Source organism: Lolium perenne, chromosome 6 (assembly GCF_019359855.2).
Source record: "Lolium perenne isolate Kyuss_39 chromosome 6, Kyuss_2.0, whole genome shotgun sequence".
NCBI classification, from domain to species: Eukaryota; Viridiplantae; Streptophyta; class Magnoliopsida; order Poales; family Poaceae; genus Lolium; species Lolium perenne.
This window is the reverse complement of record NC_067249.2, coordinates 13,058,997-13,073,805: the sequence shown is the minus strand read 5'-3', so window position 1 is coordinate 13,073,805 and position 14,809 is coordinate 13,058,997. Positions and strand designations below refer to the sequence as shown.

Genomic DNA, 14,809 nt, shown 5'->3' with positions numbered 1-14,809 from the left:
GTTATTTTGGCACTTAATACGGTTCTCATTGTACATCTGAGTACCCCAAAGGTACTAAAATCTTACATGTGTCCCTCTGGTGGGGCAGCCACTCAGAATGTTTGAATAAGGGCATCTCCAGCGGCGCGATGGATTTCGGATATCCAAACGGACGCGTCGGCCCAAATGGTCGAAATCGTCCGGGCGTCCGTTTGCGTCGGGGGTGGCTCCAGCGGCACGACGCATATTTTTTTAAAAAAAACATAAATAAGCTATAAAGGCGTGCTAAATGCAGATGTTGCCTACTGGTCGTCGTCGCTGACGAGGTCAATGAACTCCGGCGTCGGCCATGGAAGCTTGTACGCCGACGGCGGAGGAAGTACCGCCGCATGGGCAGGAGGCTGTGGCCAGGGATCCCACGTCGGAGTAGCAGGCGGAGCGCGGTCGTTGGAACGCGTCGGCGTGGTCGTTTAGCTCGTCCTGCTCGCTGTTGGCCAGTGCCATGGCAATGGCCTCCTCCTCGGAAATGTCCGGCGGCTGGGTCTCCGGATCCCACGCCGGCCCGCTGGCGTCATGGTCGTAGTGTGCCATGTTCATGTCCTCGTCCCCGTCCGTGTCCTCCTGGTCGTTATCTTCTTCTTCTGCGGGGATCTCGCGCTCGAAGTACTCTACGTCGCCGAGGTAGCCAGCGCGGCGGCGCGCGTCGAACTCCCACGACCCGAATGAAATCCAGTTGTAGGAGTTCAACGCGTACGCCGGATCCTCCCGCAGATCCGGCGGCAAGATCGCTCGGTGGCGGCGCACCTCGTCCCGCCGTTCTCGGCCCTCGTGCGGTACGGGGGGGGGGGGGGGAACCGACACGCGCCTCGAGTTGAGGTAGCAGCCCCCTCCCGGCAAGTTCGCGTCCGGCCATGGTACCGGCCGGTTTTTCTCCCATAGCTGCCGCACGAAGTCGACGCGGACGTACCGGCCGACCCGTGCCTTCTTGCCGGACCGCGAGCCGCTAGACTCGTGGTCGTTCTTGGTCTTGCGGAACGGCCAGCATTTCTTCCCTATGGCGTCGGTGGAGTAGATAGTGTGGGATGTGCCAATAGTTTGGTCGGGGAAATAGCCGCCGACAGCGTCCCTTTAAGAGAATCGGACGCCATCTCGCCTTCAATGGTCTGCCACTGCAACACCGCCTAGCTGCGCACGCTCGCGGAAGTCGAGGCGCGCCTGCAAATGCTACAGCGCGCCGGCCGCAAGTAATGCCGTGGAAGACGAAGCAGTTGTGTCACTGCCAGGCGGGTCCGTGCGAGGACCGAGTGGACACTTTGTGCGTCCGCTCAGCGTCCACAGAGACGCAAACCTGACGCAGGTCACTATGCGCATCGCTCCGGTGAAGGTAGTGCCAGACGTATTTCCGGTCACGTGCCGTTGGAGATGGCCTAAGGGCATCTCCAACCGGGCGACCCATCCCGCGCCCGCGCGTCCGGATGGGTCGAACGGACAAAAACGCGGCCCAACGCGGGGACGCACCGCAAAAGCGGACGGCCGCGGCGTCCGGAACGACGCAAACCCGGCCCAAATCTGGGCCGGGTTTGCGTGGCTGCGGATGGCACGCGGCGTCCTCGCGTGTCCGCCCTGTCCGCCTGGCTGGCCCACCTGTCGGTGCCCCAGTCCTATTAAATGTGGACTGGGGAAGGGGACTGTCCCTATCCAGTCCCCACTTTCCACTCCATCCGCACGCGCGAGCTCGAAGCTTCCGCGCCGCCATGGCCCCGAAGCGCGAGTTCGAGCCGTCTGCCAACGACCACGAGGCCGGCAGCAGCCGGCAAGTCGCGCCGCCGGCGTTCGCAATGGGGCCGCCGGCGCCTCCCAGACGCGACCGGATCTACGTCACCGTAGCGGTGGCGCAGATGTTCCGGGGACGCCGGCGTCCCAATGCCGTGGGGGACGTGCACCTCCCCACGGCCGGCACCGAGCCGGATCGGGTTCCGGTGCCGCCCATCCCGGGCTCCGGCCGCGCCCGCTATGCCGAGATCCGGAGGCGCCGCGCTCCGCCGGCGGACCTCCGGCAGACCCCGCGTACGGTGACGCAAGTCCCAACTGGGACTTGTGGTTCGAGGTGGAGCACGATGCGCGCCGGCGCACATGCTTCACATCCGCGACGGCGCGGCCTCGCGCGCAGCCCACCACACCGCTAGGCGGGCTGGCCGCCGCCCCGGCGGCCTCTACATCAACGAGCCCGCGCCCCAGCCCGCCGCAGCCCCGGGAGGAGGAGAACGACCCGGAGCCGCGGCGGCGCTCGCGGCGTCCCGCGAGCCAGGACCTCGACGAGCCGGCCAAATGGCCGCACCTCGCCGAGGCGCCGCGCACCTCCGTGCCGGGAGGAGGCGGCCAGGAAGGCCCAGGAGGACGCCTGTGCGGAGGCGTGGGCCTTCCCGGAGCCGGCGCGCCGTCGGGAGGAGGCTACGCGTCGAGCGGCGCTCCGGAGGAGGAGCGCCGGCCGCGCGCGCTCGGCGGAGGAGGAGCGCCAGCCACGCGCCCGGCGGAGGAGCAGCTCCGGCAGCAGTCCGCGCGCAGGCACGGCTGCGCAGCCGGCGAGCCCACCGAACCCGCACCGCCCGGGAAAGGGCGCGATGGGAGCCCCGGCCGGAGTCCCCGGTGCCCTCCGGCGTGTCGAGCCGAACAGCGTCGCCGCCGGGGGCGTCGTCGTCATCGACACCAACGCTGACGAGTACTAGTGGGGGTCGTACTGCCGGCGGCCACCGTGCTCGCAAACCCTGTGTAGGGTTTTTTTTTTTTAGTTTAAAGCCCATATAGGGCTTTCTTTTGTGTAAAAATTGCCCAAAATAGGGCTAAGTTTAATTAACCACTAGTTTAATGTTTTTTTGGCTGTTTTCCTTTTTTATTTTTATTTTTATTTTTGTTATTTTAATTACATATGCGGTGCGTCCGCGCGTTGGGCGCAGCGTGCGACCCAAACGGACACGCGGACGCGGGGCGCTGTCCGGGTGTCCGTTCGGCCACCCAAACGGCCCAAAACGGACGGTCCAGCGCGTCCGTTTGGGTCGCCCGGTTGGAGATGCCCTAAGAAGATCATAAGGGACCTGTCAGATAATTGCCATCTCCTCTACGATATAACGGCGTCGAGACGGAGCCCCCGCCGACGCATCTCGCGCGCCTCCATAGCCGAACTGCAGCCGAACCCCCGCCAGATCTAGGGTTTCCCACTCTCCTCTTGGCCGTCGCCATCCGCCTCTGCTCACTCCCCAGCTAGAACCGCTTCAGATCCGATGGGCTCGCTCGTGCCCTCGTTGATCCGGTTAGATTGTGTTATCCGATCATCTCGTTTTCGCGGGTTTCGTGCGCAGTTGAATTAGGAATCGGAGGTCTCGGGCGATGCACTTTCTTCTGCGTAGTAGGAGTCGTTAGTGTGCCTGGACCAGAGGGTAGTGTACCGTATTGTGCAGGCGGTTGCGGTTCCTACGGATGTGCAATCTTGATCTCCCGTCTAGCAATCTGTGAAGGTCAATCCAGGACCTATTCTGAGACTAGTTACTTAGCAAACTTACAATGTTTCACTCTCACGTCTCTACCAGATAGCACGGCATCTCTTTCTTTGCCTGATTTTGTTTGTTTTTTGACATGATAAACTCTGTTCATTGTTTACTTGTTGGTAGTGTTCAATGCATTCTAAACTGATCATATGTTCTGAGCAAACATACACAAATCTTAATTTTGACAGCTATCCACAAGCTGTTTCTGCTTTTGAACTAAATGTTTTATCCTTTGGTGGGGTTGCTTCACAAATGTTTTATTATGTTTCCTTGTTGTTCATTCTTTCATACCTGTAATGTGTGTAAGCTAGCACTTGAAAAAGGATGCCTTCCTTGATTACGCATCCTAAACTGATCATACATTCTGAGCAAACACTTGCAATTTTTTTTTGTGCTTTTAGAACAGTAGGTTATCCTTTTTTTTTTGTCATGTTATCTGTCTTGAAATATGACCGCAACTACCTGTTTGCTATGATGAATCACAAGGACGGTATCTGAGTAAGGTTAGTCTTGAAAAAGTCCACCTTCATTGATTACACATCCTAAACTGATCATATATTCTGAGCAAACACACCGCAATTCTGAAATTAAAAAGCAGCTCCCACATTTTTGTGACTTTAGAGCAGCCTGTTATCTTTTTTTGTCATGTTAGCTATCTTGAAATAATGAGTGCATCTACCTCTTTGCTGTGATGAATCACAAGGACGGTATCTGAGTAAGGCAGCTCTTGAAAAAGTCCTCCTTCATTGATTACACCTCCTAAACTGATCATACATTCTGAGCAAACACGAGCAGTTCTGAAATTAGAATGAGTTTACTAGTTGTTTCTGCTTTTTGAGCAAACTGCAATCTTTTCATTGTCATGGTATCTATCTTAAAAATATGAGCACAACTACCTGTTTGCGTGATGAATCAAAAGGACGGTATCTGAGTAAGGCAGCTCTTGAAAAGGTCCTCCTTCATTGATTATACATCCTAAACTGATCATATATTCTGAGCAAACACATGCTTTTTTTCTGAAATGAAAATCAAGTCCCATGCTCTTCATGCTTTAGAGCAGACTGCTATCGTTTTCTTTCATGTATCATCCTTGAAGTTATACATCTTGGGTAAGGCACTCCCTCCATACCGGTTCACAGGGCAATTACGCAATTCGAGAAATAAGTTTGACTAATTTGGTCAACAAAATATAAAATATATATCACAAAAATTATACTATTAGAAACATCTTTTGAATATGAATCCAATGGTATAATTTGTGACATATATCTTGTATTTTCTTGACTAAATTTGTAGTCAAACTTTTGTAAACCGGTATGGAGGGAGTAGCTTGAAATTAAGAGTGCAATCACCTTGTTTGCTCTGTTGAATCAACAAGGACAGTGTCTGAGTAAGGTAGCTCTTGTAAAGGTGCTCCTTCATTGATTATACATCCTCAACCGATCATATTTTCTGAGCAAATAAGTACGATTTTTAGTGAATGGCTTCTGGGGCTCTTGGCATGCTCCTGCTATTTATAAACGTATTGTCCATCTTTTAATAATGATAAACTCATTTGCTTCAGTAGTTTTTTTTTCTAGGTCGAATGATGATCGCAAGTGCATAATTCAGATGATCAAACCATGATTACTTGAACAAAATAGTCTTTCGCTCCTATCTGACGGCCATTACCGCAAATCTGCTATGGAGAATCAAACAATATTATCTTCCTTTGATTTGTTCTTTGCTTTGCAGTCACTCTGTTAACCATTATTAATTTCAAGCTAGAAATAGTGCCCCAGTGTTTCTGGATTTTACTTCTCAATGCTGGATTGTCTTGATGAATCTCAAGGACGGTATCTGAGAAGGGGCTCTCCTGAAGGAGTGCTCCTTCCTTGATTACGCATCCTAAACTGATCTAATATTCTGAGCAAGCAGGCATAAACAATTAAATCTACTAATATAATTTCTTTGTCTATCGTTAACTTACAAATATTTATTGTGAGCCCTGGATCATTGCTATACTGTTCAATAATGAGTAAGGAGTCTTGTTTTTCAACTCGTACATTGAAAGTCACTCAAGTGATGGAACCTCCATGCTCACCATCTGAATATATGAAATAAAGATGATCATTCTTAGTAAATTTGCTTCATATGATCTGTAACAGTGGATATATATTGACTACTCATTTTGAGATGGCTGTATATCGATGTTTTAACAGTAATAACATGAGTTTCAGAGTGTGCAATATACACCTATGAGTTTCAGTTTGTGCTTTGTGAGTGTAGTCATGTTCTGTTCTCACTGAAAATGAAACGAGTCTAACCATGATAGTGCAATTCTCTGTAAGAAATTAAATTTTAAAAATTCAAAAAGTTAAGATAGATAATAAATAATATCATCACGATTCAGGGCAGTACAACCCTGAATGGCCTTTTTCTGCAATAAGAAAATCAGATGGATCATAGAACTCAGGTTTGATCTTTTTGGCCAGTTGCATCGCAGCAACCAATATCGGGCTGGCTGGGGTCGCTCGGTCGGTTTTAAATTACCTGACTCGAATATTATTATTGTTGGAATCGGTTTTATTTTTTGACTGACTCTAGCATCTTTTGAATCAGTTTTTAATTTCATGTAACTATAATATTTTTTGGGAGGCCGTTAGTTTGTACAACTGGGTTTTAGGATTTTTAAGTGGGTTTATTTTTATTTTTGCCAACTCCAAAAATATATTGTTGGAATCGGTGTTTTCTTTAGTCATTGGTTTGTCAATAAACCAACTCAGGGAGCGCATTTAGAATCGTCTTATCTTGTTCTTCTAAAATTGAGTCTACCGACGGATGATAATACTCAAAGTTATACTAGTGCGTGTATAAAATAATCTTATGCTTCAAACACGGCAAAGTTCTTCTTGTTGCAATCTTCGAACGGGGTTGCTCGGTGTGCGATCCTCAATTTGCTCTAAAGCATGCTTACGGAGATGAATGAGGTGGAATTTAGAAATCTCTGCACTTGTACACGGAGCTAAACTATTTGCGGAAGCTTCAGTTTTGGTACCTGAAGGTAGAGGTTCACATCCTGAGGTCTCTCATGCCCACATTGCAGGGGATTGACAACAGAAAAAAGTAGTTCAGGTCTTGCATGCCACATTGTTATGTGCACACGAACCCAATACTGTCTCAGATAGGCGTTGCAAGTGATCTTTTGGGGGTTAGTTTCCAATTTCCATGGGTCTATGGAAGTACAAAACCACTACTACAACAATCAATTTATATACAGCTATTAGAAACATTTATAGTTGTTGGATAAAGTCCCTTTGGTTCTAGATAAAGTGACAATCCATTTATAGCTGGTAGCTGCAACCAGCTAGACTTTATTGAATACATGGTTTGCACTTACTTTCATTAGTAAAGTTAGGAACTAAGGAACCCATCCACGCTAGGTCCGTCGGGGTTTTCTACCTTCCAGCTTGCACCTCCGCATCATGACAGCTCTTCCTCCTTACCCGTTCCACATATACAAAAATTCATATCTCATTAGATCTGATGGGCGCGCACCTACACAAGGAGTGACTGATTTCCCCTCCAATGGTACTGTATTGTGCGCTTGTGACCTCTTTGATCCGGTTAGAATAGAATGTGTTGCCCAAGCTCGTATTGGGGGGTCTTTGACACAGGTTTACTTAGGCATGGGAGGTCTCGGGCGATGTAGTATATTTTGCTTAGCAAGAATCGGTAGTGCAGCATGAAGAGGCGGTACTTTGTTTTTCTCCTCTCTCGCATTATAGCTTTGATGTTTAGTCACTGCACCCGTTGAGTACGTACCTTGCTATCTTGTGCAAGTGAATGCGGTTAGTACGGACTATCAACCGTTCTATATAATCGCGTTGTAGCTGCTCTGTTTAGTTGATGATGTGAAATTCGCTATGAATTATACCAAACCCGAGACTAATATATGAGCACAAACACATTTTTTTGGTATGTCAGATGTTTCGGATTATGTGGACATACAGGAAACTGTGAACATTGATTATGATTTATTAGTGTTATACCCATTGTACAATGACCTATTTTTGTTTCTTTGCTGTGATGAATCACAACGATGGTATTTTAGCAAGGCATTTGTTGAAGAAGAGCCTCCTTCCTTGAGCATGCACATTAAACTGATCATGTATTCTCAGCGAACATGTACAAATTTAATTTGATTCCAATGTTTGTGTTTTCATCAAAATGTTCATCCTTTAGTTGGTCGCTTCACTATGATACGATCCTTTAGTTGGTTGCTTAAAAATGTAATTTTTTTGGAGGTGTGCCGGTCCTTTAGTTGCTAGGGTCACGCAGTCGCAAACATGTGGCCGTCACATGGTATAGCAGCATCGAATACACTGCCGCATGGGGTCACCCAGTCAGTTTTTTTAAGAATACCGACTCCAATAATATATTTTTGAGGATCAGCTTTATTTTCTGGACCTATTCTTCCAATTTTTCGATCGATTTTAATTTCACCCGTCCTAAATATTTTTTGGGACATGGTTAGTTTAGAGCCAACTCTAAGACTTGTGGAGTTGGTTTTTAGTTTTAGTCAACTCCAAAAATATATTATTGAAGTCGGTTTTTCGTTTGGAGCCCGTTTTTGAGAAAACCGACCCATAGAGCATCTTATTTTTTGAAACCGGGCAAAAGTGTTGCCCATTCTCTTGTTCTAATACCGACTGACTCTAATACTCGAATTTCTACTGTAGTGCGTACAAAATAGTAGTGTATTTCAGACATAACAAATGCAATAGTCCACTTATTAGTACTAGCAGTTGCACTAAGCATTACTCTTTGAGGGGTTGCTCTGTGAGCTATCCGCAATTCAGTCTCAAGCGTATTTACAAAGATGGATGAGCTGGATTTTAGCATTCTCTGCACTTCTACACAGGGCTAAATTATTTGCAGAAGTTTCAGTGTGAAGATCAAAAGGTAGAGGTTAACATCCCGAGGTCTCTCATGCTCGCATTGGAGGGAATTAAAAATAGAAAAAGGAAGTTCAGATTTTGCATGCCACATTGTTCTATGTACTGTACATGCCACATTCGTATCCTTGTATGCTTTGGTCAGCTCCGTAGCGGGCAACCGGCCAGCCGCTTACCATGACGGGAGTAAATGGACAAGCAGGAACGTCCCGTTCAATTTAAAAGGGTACGAGCGGCACTTGGTGGAACGCCACGGACGTGTCCGTTTACAGGTATATATGTACATGCACACAAGACTACCTTAGGTGGGCGCTACAAGTTATCTCTGTTGGATCAATTTTCCTCGGTCTATTGAAGTACAAAACCACTACTACTAGAACAATCTATTTATATATAACCATTAGAAGCATTTATAGCGGAAATTCGTCTTGGCTCCCGGGAGCATTTGCTCCCGGATTTTTGGGGAGCAAATTTTGTTTTTCAAAACTTTTCAAAAAATTCCGAAAAAAATCATGCACGTACCTGACCATGGCACGCACCAACGTGTAAAATTTCGCTGCGAAATGTCATCGTATGCGTCCTGGGCAAAAATGACAAATTTCCAGATCTGAGATTCAAATTTTTGGATCTCATTTCATGTCAGAAATTTGTCATTTTTGTCCAGGGCGCATACAATGACATTTTGCAACGACATTCTACACGTTGGTGCGTGCCATGGTTAGGTACGTGCATGATTTTTTTTCGAATTTTTTTGATAAGTTTTCGATTTGTTCTGATTTTTCGAAAAAATCGGGAGCATATGCTCCCGGGAGCCAAATCGCCGCTCCCCATTTATAGCTGCTAGATAATGTCACTTTGCTTCTGGATAAAGATACTTTTTTAATAGGCTGGTACCTGGAACTAGCCAAGCTTTGCTGAATACATGTTCTACATCTTAGATAGAGTGAACTTAAGTGAAGTTATGAACTAACAACTACTCCCGTGCTCACTTTCATTCGTCATCTCATCAACTACATACATTTGAATATCCATGATACCAAAAAATCCGTATCTATAATATCTATAAAGTTTATCCCCACTAAGATGCAGTTAATGTTTGCAAGCTCAAAGCAGGTGCAGCGTCACCCCATTAACCCTGTCCGTTGGATTTCACAAGTGCGGCCCTGATTATATCTATCCATGTCCCAATATCATTTGTTCCCACGTCCTCCCTCTACCCAGTTAGAGCCGAACTGCTCATTACGCTGGACCGGCCCAGCCCGCGTCCGGTTTAATTCATAGCTAGCCCACCTTCGGTTCTTCTTCTCCAACTACAGCAGGACATGCCCATGTCGTCGCATGAATCGCCGGCCGTTCCGGCTGATCTCCCAGCGAAAACTGCCGGATGCCTCCCACCGAAAACTGCTGGATGCCTCCCGATTTTCCATTTATCTTTTGTATTTACTCCTTCCGCTATTGGATGGTAACGCTCCCTGTCACTGTATCTTCCATGAGGCCACAATCTGTTCAGTTCTATCGATTTTAATGGTTTCCATTCGCTGACTGCTGAGATTGATCGTGTATTTAATCCTCAAGGTTGCCTCCTATTTAAGCCCCTCAAATGCCCCTGCACCCTGTGTCTGTTGCGTGCGTCTGCTGGTGTTTTTGGACGAGAGCACACTCGATCTGCAAATCCGTGCAGCTCCCCAAGTTTTTCATCTCATATGTGATGGCCATCTTACCGTTGATTTCATTATGTGCTATATGTATTTCGTGAAGCTCTATATCTAATGTCTATCTGAATTTCCCTTGCAGCATTCTCTCAGAGAGAGCTCTAATGATTTTAATAGCTTCCTCAGATGCCAGTTACAGTTCTCTATGTGTTTTAGCTCCCTGGGTAACCTCTTTTCCCTTAACAGACAGCCTAGAATTGTTGTTGCCTGCCTACCAATGATGTCGGATGTGATAAAATTCTCACATCCGTCTCACATCTTGAATCTTCATAGGTCTTCATCTCTGTCTTTACTCTTTAGCCCTCCTTCTTTTGATTTCATTATCAGCTCTACGTTTACAGGACTCTAGGTGAGGGCATATCTATCAATTAAATTGCACTTTGTTTCCAGAGCTTTCCAGGTTATAAGTGCTTATTGGCTTATATTCAACGCTCATCGTCAGGGTACAAGAAGGACTTCATCTCTTTCAGTTTATCATGTACTCTGTATTCTGTCAAGCTCTGTTTGTATTGTTTGAGTTTATTTTGCTGGAGTTTCTGTTTTATGTATTTTTCCAACAAATAGTACGCTGCCACATTGCTATAATATAATGATGGAGCCTGTCGCATTATATTACTTATTTTGTCAGTAATTTACCACCCATGCTATATTACAGTTGGATTACATGATGATGCCTTTTATTCCCCAAAACTTTTGCGTTCAGATTGCAGATTCAACCATCCGCACAATAGTCACATGGTCGATCAAAGCACATACTAGGGATAAGATTAGGAGCATTGAAGCAGTAGAAAAATCTGTGGAAATCGACAGCCAAGATTATATTGAAAGTATTAGAAAGAAGAAAATGGGAGAAGCCAGCCTGCAGGATCAGAGGTCTTCTCCACCTCCTATTGGTTTTCTGAAGATCGATCTACATGATCACGAACAAAAACCGCTGTCTGGGAGCTGCAGAAAAATAAAACCAAGAGATGAAACGCTTAAAGTTGAGGCCCCCGTTCTTTTCCACACACACTTGACAGGCGACCCGATCAGGATGCTGAAAACTCATACTCGAGACTGACAGCCAGGTTTTGAACCATTAAGGGAATGGAGGGCACCGATGATGTGCGCATTAAGGGAATGACGCCTCAGAAGATGAAGACGTTTGACCCATCTTCGCCGTCGGCATGCGACGGCCTCTCTGATGCTACTGCTGCTTCTGTTGAAGTTGCTGAAGCTGAGGAGGGTTGGGAGCATGTGGGTTGGGGGTGCCGCTCCGACCAGGGCTCTTCCCTCGAGCCATCAAGGGAAGGTTTCGAGCGTAGCCTCGCCTTCAAGCGTTGGGCTCGAGGAAGGTGCTTTCGTTGCCTCGAGCGTGGCCATCAAGTCAGCGCATGCCGCGACTACTTCAGATGCATTCGTTGCCGTCGCCCAGGGCATCGCGAAAGGTTCTGTCGTGCTCGCTCTCCAGCTGCTCGCGATCGCTCTCCAGTCGCTCGCGCTCCTTGCCAGAAGAGTTGCACCCCGTCTGTCCAGCCTTGTCAGCCGGCGTTGACGCGTAGTTGGGCTGAGGTTGTGGGTTGCCCGTCGCTACGTGTGATGGTGCCGCCTAGGTCCCCTTCCGGGTGTTGCAAAGGTTCCAATGCCAACATCGGTTTGGACCCTGCCTTGCAGTCCCAGTTTGCCCTATTGCGCACCGAGATCCTTCAGCTTGTCGCCGTTCGCATCGAAGAGGTGGCTCGTCCTCTGCGTGAGGAAGCTGCAAAATTCAAGCTTTTGTTGGCGTGTGTTACCGAGTCTATGGGGCATGCGGATTTGTTTGCTTCCTGTGAGTCCTATGAGCAAGAGCCATCTGTGGTTGTTGATGATGATGTGGTCGATGTGATGGCGTCAAAGGTTGATGATGGAGCCATTAATGGCAAGGCCCATGGGGAGGCAGATTTGGTTGGTGAGGAATGCTTCTTTGGTTGTTTATCCCCTCGGGTCTCCCCATCACCGCAGCATGATGTGTCTGTTGCCCCTGAGTGCGAGGGTAACGATGGGATCATGCCTGTGATTCAGATCATGCCTGACCTGCAGGAGCTGTGTGAGGACACTTCCCCTCCTCTTTCGATGGTTCACCATCAGGCGGACTCGCTTGTGATATCGGAGGTGGCTTCCGCACCATCACCAGTGGAGGCAAGTCGTTGTAGCGACAAGGTTATGGAGGCAGATGTTTTGGCACCTAACTCTGATGCGCTCTTTGCTATTGAGCTTTGCGACCTTCTCGCCAGGTTGGAGGCGGCTAGCCCTGGATCTAGCAAAGAGATTGCTCGCCTCCTAGAGGAGAAGTCTTCGAGGGGCAAAATTCAGAAGGTGAAAGACTACCTTGGGAGCAAAAGCAAGAAAAATGGCGCCACAAGAAAAGAGTCTGCGGTTGGTTGATGAATTATTCTCCTTTGTTGTCTTGTAGGAGTTGTTTGCTTTGGAAGTAGTCCCCATGTGTTGTAAGTGTTGTTGTCGTTTGTGGTTGGTTGTGTTGTTGTTACGGTTTTTTGCCCGGTTTTCCGTTAATTAACTGGGCATTCCTCTTCTTAATTAATAGATTGGGGCAAAGCTTTTGCCTCCATTTCAAAAAAAAAAAGGTTTTGAACCACACAGCCACAAGCCCACAAGCTTCTTTTTGTTCTTTTTCTGTAATTGTTCCCCGAGGACATGTATATCGTGCTGATCTTTCAGCGTAGATAGCATTGAACATTGGCTTGGCTAAGCCAGATCTCACAAAAAAAATTATGTAATTGTTGACACGGATTATGCTGGGAAGTCTGCCATAATGGAAACGAGATCGGGTCGTTCCATCTAAAAAACACAATATGTTACACTTGATACTAACATATTCAGCATTCTACACTTTCACCCCCTGCAATTTTTTTCTCCGCATTTTGATATATTGTTCTTGCTATTTTTTGCATACACGACAATCATCTCTTATGTCCGCAGCAACGTGCGGGGTATCAACTAGTTATTCGTATAACTATGTCCAAAAAAACATACATTTCAGTCAAGACAACATATTCTTGATTTCCAGAGCTTTGTTGCTCCACTTTACTTTCTATACAAAATTTACCTTGCATAGTTTGAGGAATTAATGCTATACTTACATAGAGAAAAAAAAGATTAAGAAACAAGGTCTTATGTCTACTCATCAATCCATATTTTCCATAGTACTCCGTCTCGCCGCTCATAACTCGTGTTCTCGCTGCGGCCGCATATTGGTCTCGCTCCCACCTGCCTTCATTCTTCAACGGCCTTGCTGCTGTCAAATCACAGAGCTTGGTTGAGTTGAAGTGTGGCCTGATACGCTGCATCTCCTATCTGCGGCATACTACATTCACCTCTTAGCTCTTTCCAGCTGTACTGCTCAGGTGTGAGTCGTTCCTTCTCTTAAATGAAAGTCATGGGTTTGCACAGTTCATTTGCGTCAATTGCAGCACATATGATGCTCCTTGTTAGTCCTAACAGTATAGTTAGTGCAATTCCTTTTTCTTTATTTCTTGTGTGTCTCAAGTGTGGACACTGCTAAAATATAGTATTAATTTAGAACTAATATTTTGCATTAAATTTTTTTACAATAGTATTTTGTACTTACTAATATTATAGTCTAACTTATTTTTTCCGTATGACAAACAATGACCGCAGTAGGTTATTTTGATGTGTCAGCATCTGACCAACGCATCCTTCTTCAGTCAAACATGTGCCATCCCAATAATGGTATTCGAACGATGATCAATCCATCTGGAGTTTATGTATCTTCTAATTGTTCAGAAAATCAAGGTGCAAACGATGCATGGTCATGGTTAAGGCTGGATACGAGCCAGCTCGAGCTCGGCTCGGTGCGAGCCGCAGTTTGGCTCGTTCCAAACAGGCTCGGCTCGGGCTGGCTCGTTTGGCTGGCGAGCTGAGAAAAGGGGCTCGGCTCGAGCTTAGCATAAACTCGGTCTGGCTCGGTGCAGCTCGCGAGCCACGGAGGTAAAGGTCGCTGACATGTGGGTCCTTCTTCCCCAGCAGTGGCAGCGGCGGCGCAGAGTGGCCTGCTCGTCGGAGATGGGAGGGAGGGGACGGAGAGAAGCCTTCATGAGCTGATTCACCGAGAGGCAGGGGCAAGGGAGAGAAGGCAGGGCACGGCTGCGGCTTCCCAGACGAGGGCGCATGCGTTGCCGGCGGCGCATATGCTTGGGCAGTGAGTCACCAGGTGACGGCGGCGACATCATGAGCGGTGGCGGCGATGGCGACATCATGCGCGGCGGCGCGTGTGCAGGTTGAAGGACTCGATCTAGTCTCGATCGATTTCACAGGATCCAGAGTTCCAGACATTCACCGGTCCACCGTTCATGGGCCACACAACAGCCCAACTGCCTCCTCTTAATTCGAGAAAAAAAAAGTCACGAGCTAACGGGCTGGCTCGGGCCGAGCCGGATGAGCTTTTAGCCCGCTACGGTCCAGAAAAACAGGCTCGACTCGAGCTGTGTCTTCCGCGGGCCGAGCTGCAACTCGGGCCGAGCCGAGAAAAGCTCGGGCCGAGCCTTAGTCATGGTAGACGTAAGCTCCCATGCACCACTAGCCGACGTAAAATAGAAATAATGTGGCTTGGGGAAAATAGAATAACAACCATAAAAAGGAT

The 14,809-nt window shown here is 47.7% G+C and overlaps 7 non-coding genes across 7 annotated transcripts; all 7 read left to right on the top strand.

The window, feature by feature from the left end:
• Positions 1 to 3,984: 3,984 nt before the first annotated feature.
• Positions 3,985 to 4,092, top strand: LOC127310954 (small nucleolar RNA Z118/Z121/Z120). Its single transcript, XR_007857451.1, has one exon. It is a non-coding gene; the product is annotated as a small nucleolar RNA Z118/Z121/Z120 (small nucleolar RNA).
• Positions 4,093 to 4,201: 109 nt separating this feature from the next.
• LOC127310958 (small nucleolar RNA Z118/Z121/Z120) lies at positions 4,202 to 4,309 on the top strand. The gene has a single exon (XR_007857456.1). It is a non-coding gene; the product is annotated as a small nucleolar RNA Z118/Z121/Z120 (small nucleolar RNA).
• Positions 4,310 to 4,418: 109 nt separating this feature from the next.
• Positions 4,419 to 4,525, top strand: LOC127310959 (small nucleolar RNA Z118/Z121/Z120). Its single transcript, XR_007857457.1, has one exon. It is a non-coding gene; the product is annotated as a small nucleolar RNA Z118/Z121/Z120 (small nucleolar RNA).
• Positions 4,526 to 4,875: 350 nt separating this feature from the next.
• LOC127310970 (small nucleolar RNA Z118/Z121/Z120) lies at positions 4,876 to 4,984 on the top strand. Its single transcript, XR_007857468.1, has one exon. It is a non-coding gene; the product is annotated as a small nucleolar RNA Z118/Z121/Z120 (small nucleolar RNA).
• Positions 4,985 to 5,097: 113 nt separating this feature from the next.
• On the top strand, positions 5,098 to 5,190 carry LOC127310998 (small nucleolar RNA snR60/Z15/Z230/Z193/J17). Its single transcript, XR_007857493.1, has one exon. It is a non-coding gene; the product is annotated as a small nucleolar RNA snR60/Z15/Z230/Z193/J17 (small nucleolar RNA).
• Positions 5,191 to 5,329: 139 nt separating this feature from the next.
• LOC127310968 (small nucleolar RNA Z118/Z121/Z120) lies at positions 5,330 to 5,437 on the top strand. The gene has a single exon (XR_007857466.1). It is a non-coding gene; the product is annotated as a small nucleolar RNA Z118/Z121/Z120 (small nucleolar RNA).
• Positions 5,438 to 7,578: 2,141 nt separating this feature from the next.
• LOC127310977 (small nucleolar RNA Z118/Z121/Z120) lies at positions 7,579 to 7,687 on the top strand. The gene has a single exon (XR_007857475.1). It is a non-coding gene; the product is annotated as a small nucleolar RNA Z118/Z121/Z120 (small nucleolar RNA).
• Positions 7,688 to 14,809: the final 7,122 nt, after the last annotated feature.